Source organism: Lissotriton vulgaris, chromosome 8 (genome assembly GCF_964263255.1).
Source record: "Lissotriton vulgaris chromosome 8, aLisVul1.2, whole genome shotgun sequence".
In the NCBI taxonomy this organism is placed as follows: Eukaryota; Metazoa; Chordata; class Amphibia; order Caudata; family Salamandridae; genus Lissotriton; species Lissotriton vulgaris.
This window is the reverse complement of record NC_141696.1, coordinates 425,748,335-425,760,337: the sequence shown is the minus strand read 5'-3', so window position 1 is coordinate 425,760,337 and position 12,003 is coordinate 425,748,335. Positions and strand designations below refer to the sequence as shown.

The window sequence follows — 12,003 nt, the reverse complement described above, 5'->3', positions numbered from 1 at the left end:
GCATGGCACAGTGGTAAACAGAATACCCAGTAACACGTATTCATGCTCGGGCGGCACTTCCTCCATGTTCACCACCCAAACACATCCTGATGGGGCCCTTAACCAGAAGGCATCAACAATCTTTCCTTTCTGCTTCCAACGCCAATTGCACCTACAACGAATCCGGATCTTGCATAAGGTCCCCCCGCCCCTCCCCCTCTGCTCTCAATACCTCAATCCAGAGCGCCATTTAAGTCCGCCATAATAAGCCGTGCTGCGCTTACTGGGTCAAGGGGAAAAGCACAAAGATGCCTTGTTTGTTTCGCTCCGAGGGACAGGGAGCCGCCACAGAGACCAGAACCAGCGTCAGAGAAGGAAAGCCTTCCAGATCTTCAACCGTGGTAGTCGATTCACCGATGCTGTACACACGTCCCTAACAACGTCATTTCAGGCGGACCCCATCATACATGACAGCACCAAAACAAAAGAGAAGGCAGCATTCGTTGTCCCGCTAAGCACCACCTTTTGTCCGTCCAGGCAGCCGCTCAATGCAAACACCTCCCAGTGCCATGTAAAGCCACCCCCAACAACACAAAGGAAAACCCGGATATACAAGCAGAATCCACTGTGAGACACTGGCCTGCCCGCCCATGTGACACATCAGCAGCCCAACATCAAACAAACGCCAGAACACGTCAGACAGCCCACAGATGATTAAACACAACTGATTTATCTGCACGTCATGCAAGGCCATCGCAACATAACGCCCTTCGGCCCACACACACATCTATCTAACCCCAGTGCTTAATTCGATTATAAAAATTGAAAGTGTAACTCCAAAAGTTTTTCTTAAGAGATCGCTGCTTAATACCAAGGCTGCTTACTCTGGATTCTACCTCACGCCTCTTCCTTCCACTCCTGTGACAATCTCAATCGTGCAGGGTTTGCCATTTTTGCTTTCTTTGTTTTCTGCATTTCTGACTCCTGCTCTGGGTCAAAGTCTGATGACAGAACCTCAACCCCTCACCCTCAATCCCTCACCCACACTCACCCACACTCACCCTCACCCACCCTCACCCACCCTCACTCACCCTCACTCACCCTCACTCACCCTCACCCTCACTCACCCTCACCCTCACTCACCCTCACCCTCAACCCCTCACTCACCCTCACTCACCCTCACTCACCCTCAACCCCTCACCCTCACCCACCCTCAACCCCTCACCCACCCTCAACCCCTCACCCTCACTCACCCTCAACCCCTCACTCACCCTCACTCACCCTCAACCCCTCACTCACCCTCACTCACCCTCAACCCCTCACTCACCCTCACTCACCCTCAACCCCTCACTCACCCTCACTCACCCTCACTCACCCTCACCCTCAACCCCTCACTCACCCTCACTCACCCTCACCCTCACTCACCCTCAACCCCTCACCCTCACCCACCCTCAACCCCTCACCCACCCTCAACCCCTCACCCTCACTCACCCTCAACCCCTCACTCACCCTCACTCACCCTCAACCCCTCACTCACCCTCACTCACCCTCAACCCCTCACCCTCACTCACCCTCAACCCCTCACTCACCCTCACTCACCCTCAACCCCTCACTCACCCTCACTTACCCTCAACCCCTCACCCACCCTCAACCCCTCACCCTCACTCACCCTCAACCCCTCACTCACCCTCACTCACCCTCAACCCCTCACTCACCCTCACTCACCCTCAACCCCTCACTCACCCTCACTCACCCTCAACCCCTCACTCACCCTCACTCACCCTCACTCACCCTCACTCACCCTCACTCACACTCACTCACCCTCAACCCCTCACCCTCACCCACCCTCAACCCCTCACCCACCCTCAACCCCTCATCCTCACTCACCCTCAACCCCTCACTCACCCTCACTCACCCTCAACCCCTCACTCACCCTCACTCACCCTCAACCCCTCACTCACCCTCACTCACCCTCAACCCCTCACTCACCCTCACTCACCCTCAACCCCTCACTCACCCTCACTCACCCTCACTCACCCTCACTCACCCTCACTCACCCTCACTCACCCTCACTCACCCTCTCACCCTCACTCACCCTCACTCACCCTCACCCTCACTCACCCTCACCCTCAACCCCTCACTCACCCTCAACCCCTCACCCACCCTCAACCCCTCACCCACCCTCAACCCCTCACCCTCACTCACCCTCAACCCCTCACCCTCACTCACCCTCAACCCCTCACTCACCCTCACTCACCCTCAACCCCTCACTCACCCTCACTCACCCTCAACCCCTCACTCACCCTCACTCACCCTCAACCCCTCACTCACCCTCAACCCCTCACTCACCCTCAACCCCTCACTCACCCTCACTCACCCTCACTCACCCTCACTCACCCTCACTCACCCTCACCCTCACCCTCACTCACCCTCACTCACCCTCACCCTCACTCACCCTCAACCCCTCACCCACCCTCAACCCCTCACCCACCCTCAACCCCTCACCCTCACTCACCCTCAACCCCTCACCCTCACTCACCCTCAACCCCTCACTCACCCTCACTCACCCTCAACCCCTCACTCACCCTCACTCACCCTCAACTCCTCACCCACCCTCAACCCCTCACCCTCACTCACCCTCAACCCCTCACTCACCCTCACTCACCCTCAACCCCTCACTCACCCTCACTCCCCTCAACCCCTCACTCACCCTCACCCTCACTCACCCTCACCCTCAACCCCTCGCTCACCCTCACTCACCCTCAACCCCTCACTCACCCTCACTCACCCTCAACCCCTCACCCACCCTCAACCCCTCACCCTCACTCACCCTCAACCCCTCACTCACCCTCACTCACCCTCAACCCCTCACTCACCCTCACTCACCCTCAACCCCTCACTCACCCTCACTCACCCTCAACCCCTCACTCACCCTCACTCACCCTCACTCACCCTCACTCACCCTCACTCACCCTCACTCACACTCACTCACCCTCAACCCCTCACCCTCACCCACCCTCAACCCCTCACCCACCCTCAACCCCTCACCCTCACTCACCCTCAACCCCTCACTCACCCTCACTCACCCTCAACCCCTCACTCACCCTCACTCACCCTCAACCCCTCACTCACCCTCACTCACCCTCAACCCCTCACTCACCCTCACTCACCCTCACTCACCCTCACTCACCCTCACTCACCCTCACTCACCCTCACTCACCCTCACTCACCCTCACTCACCCTCACCCTCAACCCCTCACACACCCTCACTCACCCTCACCCTCACTCACCCTCACCCTCACTCACCCTCAACCCCTCACCCACCCTCAACCCCTCACCCACCCTCAACCCCTCACCCTCACTCACCCTCAACCCCTCACTCACCCTCACTCACCCTCAACCCCTCACTCACCCTCACTCACCCTCAACTCCTCACCCACCCTCAACCCCTCACCCTCACTCACCCTCAACCCCTCACTCACCCTCACTCACCCTCAACCCCTCACTCACCCTCACTCCCCCTCAACCCCTCACTCACCCTCACCCTCACTCACCCTCACCCTCACTCACACTCACCCTCAACCCCTCGCTCACCCTCACTCACCCTCAACCCCTCACTCACCCTCAACCCCTCACCCACCCTCAACCCCTCACCCACCCTCAACCCCTCACCCTCACTCACCCTCAACCCCTCACCCACCCTCAACCCCTCACTCACCCTCACTCACCCTCAACCCCTCACTCACCCTCAACCCCTCACTCACCCTCACCCTCAACCCCTCACTCACCCTCACTCACCCTCAACCCCTCACCCTCACTCACCCTCACTCACCCTCAACCTCATGCTAAAGATTTACAAAAAAACCCATAAACAATTCTAAAAGCACTAACTCTAATGCTGCGAGACCTATTGCATTTCTAATGCTTGTTTGTCAGTGACAATTTTTCATCAAAAATTCAAATCCACTGTGCCAGGGAATAAAGTTCAGCCTAAAACTGCAGGGTTCGAACATGCTGCTACTGTCAGAAGCAGATGCCAGTGATAGACAGGGTTGAGAGTGCTTTTATTTGGGCTCGGAAAATGACCCCAAGCCATGTGAAGAATGCACTGTCGTGAACCCAAAGGTGATCTGTGATCGTGAAGTTAATCTATATGTCGCGGACCAACTTTTCGCACTTTCGTCCATTAGTGGCCTGGAGGTGGATTGGGTTGGGACGCCAACCCAGTGTCAAGGGAAGTATCAACCACACTGGCCTCTAGTAAGTCAATATACAAATGGTTATCGTAGTATGGGGAAAATCATCTCCATCAACTCTGCTTTCTTCGGTTGGGACTAGGAGAGGAGTACACTCTGTCACTGTGCAAGGGCAAGAACTCACGTTCTCAGCATGCACCAGCATGAACAAGGGCAAGTCCAATTGCTGGGCAGCTGGTCACTTGCAAGAAGGCTCTTTTAGTCTTTTGTGGACCTTTGGCGGAACAGGGAACTAGCCCAACTAGTGCTGGGAAAACACTCTGGGCTCATTGACATGTGGATAGTTGGTTCAGCCCTTGGGAACTGTCTCCACTTCCTCAACTGTAGGCTCTGTCCTCTTTTATTTTTTTATTTTTTAAGGCTCTGGTGCAGCAGATGCAGTCTGTCTGCCACCACTTCTTTGTTCAGTCCAATGGATCAGCAGGCACAGTTTTCTTCTGTCTTCTCTGGTCTAGCAGTTGTTTGAGTTCTTGGTGCCAGGGGTACCACTTTTATACCATCTACAAGCTTGGGGAGTTTAGGAGATTAACTAGCTAATGGGCTCCCATGGGTGACTCGACCTACCTGGTCACTGCCAGTTTGGCTAGACACTTGGGGTCTGGAGCTACTAATCCCGCCCCAGAGGTGTGGCTACCTTGGGATTAAACACTCCCTTTGGTAAACCGGTTTGACAACAGGTTTCCCTTTCCTTCCTTACGTGCCAGCCTGTCGGCCTAAGCAAAAGAGGGGTCCTTGACAAGTGGGAGCTACATTTTCTCATCAGAGGCAGATTGGTCTTTGAAGCTCGCCATCTCTGGTTCACACTGCACTGGCCATTGTGCCAGTAGGAGGTCACACCTCCTCTCATGGCAGATCCTTTGTTGCCTTCTAGAGAGTTGTTCACACTTCATCTTCAGGAAGGGAGCAGGCTGCCTTAGGCTGCAGCAGCTGGTGTCAACATAAAAGGCTGCTGGAAAACTTTGGTAACAAAGTGTCAACTTTCTAAAGCAGTCCTTTGAAAAATAGTCACATTAAATTCGACTTGAGCAACATGTTATGTTATGTTATGTTAAGTGCCATTTGTAAAGCGCACTGACGCCGAAGCTTCCTGGCGCTGGGGTCTAATCTAACAATTTATTTGATACCTTGAAGTATTAACTTTGGTAGTTCCATTTAGAAGTTAGCACTACTTAGTTGTAAGTGCCAGCCACTCAATACTAGTCAACGAGCCAATCAACCTTCCCACAGAAAAAACTCAAATGTTATGTTTTTTATTGTAGAGTCCTTTTTCACTGAACCCATACATGTCTTCCGTTTTAATATCAGCACCCTGCCTCAGGGCTACTGAAGCCTACCTTAGGAGTGATTTAGAAATATTTAAAAAGGTAACTGTGACTGAGCAAAGTGGACTTTGCAAATTCGAGGTGGTAGTTTTAAAACCTGATCGACTAAGCTGCAAATGGCTAGGGACATATTTTACGTTGTTACAACATTGCTGGCACAAAGAGTGCTGCAGCCAACTGGTGACACCCTGCTTACAGGCCCTGGGTACACATCGTACCATATAGTGGGAAACTTATAGATACGTTAGCTGATGCCAATTGGGTATTAACCAATCACATGTGTACTGTTTGAAGGGTCAGAGCACATGCACTAAGGTCTGGCCAGCAAGCCTTGGTGCATTTCAAAGTCATTACCCCTGTAACATTTAGCACAGAGTGGGACAGAAAAGTGGGGGTGATTCTGCGAAAAGAGCAATTTCCTTACATTGCCTTTTGGTTCAATATATGCCCAGCATCTGGGACATGGTTGGCAATATCATGCTGGCAGTCATGCAGGAGTTTAGGTCCTTTCCACCTCAGACTATTGAAGATGGCATCCCTTATGAATATTCCTTTCGATGGATCTCGCCTTTTGGCGAAAAAGCTGATTCTGCCTTGGAGCACGCCAAAGAAAGCCGATAGGGTGCTCTTTGGGCGTTGCAACACCTACCATACTACTCCCTCGTCAGTATCGGCCCTTCTGAGGCTACTCCAGAGGTTTGGCATGCAGGCAACTCTTGGCCTCCCCCCTAGTGACAGTCTTCCCAGCCCTTTTGAGGCTGGGGATGAAGATCAGGCACAATGTACAGGTCAGTGACCTTCCAAGTTCCACCAACCCCTGCAGCATCAGGCTGCACGTCACTGTAGTTTACCCTTAGTGGCACACGTCCACCCTGTGTGAGGCAGAACCAACCATTTTCTCGAATGGTGGTGGCCTGTGTCCATAAGTTGAGTACTGCAAATCGTTCAACAGGGTTATACCTTTTCCGTTGCTTTCCAATTCTCTGCATGGTCTGCCCACGCTTGAGTGCCTGTCAGATGAGCGCCTGTCCATCTTGTTGCAAGTGATGCAGACTCCTCTGTCCAAAGGGGCCATACAAAGGGTACCAGACTCTGTAATAGGAATGGGCTGGTTGTTACTCTCCCTATTTTCTTGTGCTGGAGAAAGATCCAGGCCTTTGTACTATTTTAGATATTTGCTCTCTGAACACCTTCTTGCGGAAGAACATTCAAGATGCTCACACTGGCCCAGGTTCAGTCTGCCGTGAATCTGGGCAAATGGATGGCTGCCTTAGACCTTTAGGACGCTTACTTTTATGTGTCCATCCTCCAGCACCAACGATACCTGCATTTCAAGGTAGTTCAGGAGCATTTTTAATTTACACTCCTTCCCCTTCCATCTCTCAAATGCCCCTCGAGTCTTCACGAAGATGATGGCGGTGGTCACAGCACATCTTCGGAGGTTGGAAATACTGGTATTCCCTTACTTCAATGACTGGCTATTGAAGGTGGGCTTGCCTCAATCAGTAGTACACCTCCTCCAAGCAAGGGCCTACCTTCTGACATCATAGGGGTTTGAGATCAATGTGCTGAATCAGTTCTGACTCATTCGAAGAGGCTTCCCTTCATAGGCGTTGTCTTGTTTACAGTGCATGCCCGGACCTTCCGTTCGTCATGACCAGTCCAGGACATAGGGTCTAGGATCCCTATGATTCAGTCTCGGTTCTGGGTTCTCAGTGAGAGTGGTCTGGGGTGTCTTGGCCTATTGACCTCCGGCATCTTGCCCATCGACTATGCCAGGTGGCATATTCGGGCTCTGCAGTGGAATCTGAACTCTCAGTGACCCCCAGCACCAAGGGAACCTGTCTGAATCCATCCATGTTTCTGAGGAGACTGAAAAAAGAATTGGTGTGGTAGCTGCTTTACTGTAATTGTACCAGTGCAGACTGCTGCTCAGAGCCGACGGTGGTGATGAAACCGATGCTGCTGGCTTGAGGAGGTCATCGAGACGACGTAAAACCAGAAGAATATCGTCTCCAGCGGAAACCTGAGTCTGCATAAACTTGTTTGAGTTGCGGGCCATTCACCTGGCGTTATAGACCTTCCTGCTGTCCATCAAAGGGAGGCTGGTGGAGGTTTTTCATCAACAGCATCAACACCACCATGTGGTATTGAAACACATAGGGTGGAGTAGGATCCTAGGTCCTGTGGCAAGAGGCTCTAAACCCCTGTAGTTGACTGGGGCATCAGGGCATCTCCCTGTTCCTGAACACCTGCCGGGATCTTTTACCTCCACGATGGACAAACTCTGCCAGCGGTACCTGGCGGATCACAGATGACCGTTACAACCAGAGGTTGCACAAGGCACCTTTCAGCAATAGGGGGGAACCCTTGCTAGATCTTTTTGTGACCGTTGAGAACACACAGTGTCAAAACATTTGCAGACCAGAGTTTCCAAGAAGGCTGTCTCCAGGAGACACATTCTGACTAGATTGGAGGTCGGAACTCATGTTTGTTGCCCTTGCTTCTTCTGCCTGCTCTGAGGAAGGTCCGGAACAACCGGGTCCAACTCATCCTAGTGGCTCTAGACTGGCGAGTGTGGTACCTGAAACTTCTGGATAATAGCATCTTTCCTTTGATAAGGTTTCTGCTTCAGGAGGAACTTGTTTCAGAATTGCTTCATATCTGTTCTACATGTGAGGAATCTGAGGTTAGAAGTATCCATCAGAAGAACAAGTTAATTACCTCAAGTAATGCTCTGTTCGAGGCATGTTTGGCTGTAGATACACATTCTTTGCATATGCCTGCCATCTAGTGTTGGGTCCACATGTGTGCAAGTTGTTTTTCTTCAAATAAGTTTTTCGAGTCACAAGGTAAAGTGACTCCTCCCCTTTGTAATAGTGTACATGGGCATCAACTTCATTATTAGATTGTTTTCTTTTTACCTTTTTACCATAGGGTTTGGACGTGTATTAAGGTGCTCCGGTTCGAGACAATTTTATGATCCTTACAGTGTGTAATCCACTCCACCCTCCTCTATATTGTTTTAGAACAATTGGGAAATCGGACATTAAGATAAAAAAGAGCTAAACCTTGCAATTTGGCTCCTGAAATCCTAGAATTCGGATATCTAAATCTGTCACCAGAATACATGACTATTCTGAAGGTAGCATGTAATCCTACCACTATAGCTTGTTATACAGCCTATTAGAAAAGATGTGTTGTTTACTGTGGTAACTAAAAAAATTATCCACTCAATGCATCTGTACAAAACGTTATTTGTTACCTCTTACATTTACAACGCTCAGGTCTTGGGTACACTTCCATACATCTACATTTTGTGGCAGTGTTTGCCTATCTACAAAACAGGCAACACTTATTTATTTTATTTGAAAAGTTTTATAAAGCGCGACCATGACCCCTTGCGGGGATCAGAGAGCTGTACACAGAGGCAGAAGCATGCATGAACTCGGAACAGTTGAGTAATACCACTGAGAGTCCCCACCTGCACCCGCTTGTAATCTCAATATTATTTTCATAAAACTTATGGGTCCACCCTTTCAACTGTTACACAATTTCCCCCTCCAATTACTATCTTCAAATGTTGCTGTCACAATACCTATCACTTAACTAAGGCGTGTCAGTGAGCTCCAGGCACTAACCAATTTTTCAACTACACAACTCAAAATTCCTTCCAAAAGTAGTGTCCCCTTTCCACATTAACCCATCGGTTGAACTGCCTGTTTTAATCCCTCAACCAGATTCTGTAGAAGAAAGAGCTCTTCCTTCACTAGATGTCAGAAGAGTATTAATGTATTATATTGACAGGACAAAAGACTTTCGCAAAACAACTCTTTGTTGCATATACACCCCCTCATAAAGGAAAGTCCATTCCAAAATCAGGCATTTCCAGATGGATCATTAAATGTAGCCAAACATGCTATATCAAAACCAAATGAACTTTGTCTATACCCCCTACAGCACCTCTACTCGTAAAATAGTGGCATCCATGGCTTTCTTAGGGAACACTCCCATAACTGAGATTTGTAATGCAGCTACATTGACTACACTGCACACCTTCACCAAGCACTATTGTGTGGATGTTGTAGCACGCCAACAAGCTAATCTAGGTGGGGCCCACTGGTTAGCCACCACTTTTTGGAGGGCACTGCTTGCAGTCTATGCTAAGCATATTTATCTACAACTAAACATGCCTCGAATGGTTTGTTACATACTCTGTAAGCATCTGTTCTTGGCATGTAGTGCTGTAGATTCACATGCACCCACTCTCCTCCACGGACACCTATGGTTATTTTAGTTCTTATCTATACTTTCATATGCATGGACATCTCATTACTGATACTTATACTCCATTCTCCCCTCTTCATTTATTTTAAGTTGTAATAGAATAGGGTTGAAAAGGTAAGTGGTGGTCATGTCCAAGCAATGAATAATATTAATGCATCTCCCAAAAAGATGGCACTGAGATCAGCCACTCTTGATAGGGGAAAGAACTGTTTACCAAGTATTTTCTGAAAGGCAGAGATAAAGACCATGATTCAATGAACAATAGATCAGTGAGGAGTTTCTTTAGATGGATGCTCCAGAAGGAGTTCCCGGAGGTCAGCAGAGTTTGTTTTTCTTCCCAAATTAAGGATTTTTAGAAGTTCTTATTTGCCCTTGTGATGTCAAGCCGCGTATGAATATGGTTGACTATTTGTGAAATTAATTTGTTTATTGAGACATTCATTCTAATTTTTGATTGGGGGTATACATTTTGCAAGGTGAAACAGGGACCTAAAAAGATGTAATAAATTGTCTAACCAGCTTGCCGTTTTTCAGGGAAGTCCTCACAGCTGTATCTTACAGAAGAAGGAAGGTGCTTAGCTTCAACTGCTTAAGTAGGAATTCATCAGATGGCCCTGAACGGACCGTATGCAGTTTTCAAAAAGCAGATGCTAGAGTGACAGCCTTTAGGTTGAGGCTGGTGAGATTGTGTGTATGGCCTTCGCGATTAGGTAACCCAGCTCCAAAGTATATATAGATAGACTGCTGTTTTACCTAATTGCCATAAAAAAATGTCCCTTGCTTCTTTACTTTCCTGCTAAAAATAATAACATTGCTTTTCCCCAGCCTGCTGGAATGCTTTTTTGATCTGCAGTAGATTTTAAGGGCTGCTAGTTGGTGTTGTGAGATTACCTTGGTTATGTCAAATAGCACTGTCTTTTTTACGTACTGTTGAACAGGAATCTGAAAAACACCTAAATTGGAGCGACAAGAGTGGTTATCTGTTAGAGATGGATGTAAATCCGCAATATATAAATGTAACAGCGGTGGAGCTTATGCACACTTTACCTTAAGCGTCCATTTGTAAAAAGCACAGAGTGCAGCAGTGCCATTAAGTTTGATCTGTGCCCAGGTTCTAACGAATTAAGTATAATTTCTTGTGGCACAGAATAGAGAGAAGTTAAGACCCCTAGTTCTGTAGCTTTGTTGTTTATATAGCCCTGTCGATGGTGAAATGTATAAAACCTGCATATAGAATTTTGTCTGATCAGACACACTTATTATTAAGCTTCAACAAGGGTTTTATATTACCCGATGGCCAAGAATTTGGCCTAAAATCAGTCTATGAAAGAGGAAACAGCCTATGCTCTTCTACCCAAACAGGAAGATCTTGGAGCAGCGTTATTGCTAAGTCCATCCTATGTATCAAATATAGCAATTACCCTTAAGCAGCTTGGGCCTTTCTTGTTTAAAGGGTTTAGAATAAATCCCATCCAAGAATCTAAAAATGTGTTATTTAAAATGTCATTAATTAACAATCTGAGGAGATACAGTCCCTAATAACCCAAATGCTTCCCCAGTTGCTTATTTAATAAATATCTCTCCTAGGGAGTTCTCAACCCCCAAATGTAAATTGTTGGTTGACCTCATTAATAAAAATATTTATTGAAGAACAAAGTGATGACATGGAGAGGTGTTCATAACATTAAGGGGAAACATATTCTCAACAATGTGGTGGTAATGCTAACATGAGTAAAGTAACCTGCTATTGGTTGGTTATAATGCATAATTGAAAATGCAATAAAATTATGTTTACAAAAAAAAAGGGAGAGGTGTTCATTTAATTGATGATTTCTCAATTTTTGTCTACCAGATTGAATGTAGATGAAAAATCAAGAATAGCATGTAAGAGAGAGGCGTCTCTATTTTAATGTTGTTCTAAAATTGTTAATGTATGAAGCCCTGATTGACTTCATAGACCAGGCTGAATCTGCATAGCATAGAGCTGTGAATTCTTTGCTGCTGCTTCAATGTGCATGGTCCCCAGAGTAGCAGCTGCTTGATGAAACTCGTTTCTAAGTCTAGTAGACTAATGAGTCAATATGAGTCTGTATGGACACTGGACACTTCGTATAAAGTTCACAATTTTACTTAAAGAGAAAAGTATTCCAACGTTGCGA

General features: G+C 48.2%; 1 protein-coding gene across 2 annotated transcripts in view; it reads left to right on the top strand.

Annotated features, from left to right (window-relative positions):
* LOC147697124 (cytoplasmic FMR1-interacting protein 1) overlaps positions 1-12,003 on the top strand; it is a 533,654-nt gene that overhangs the window by 205,908 nt on the left and 315,743 nt on the right. The gene's annotated exons all lie outside the window — the stretch shown is intronic.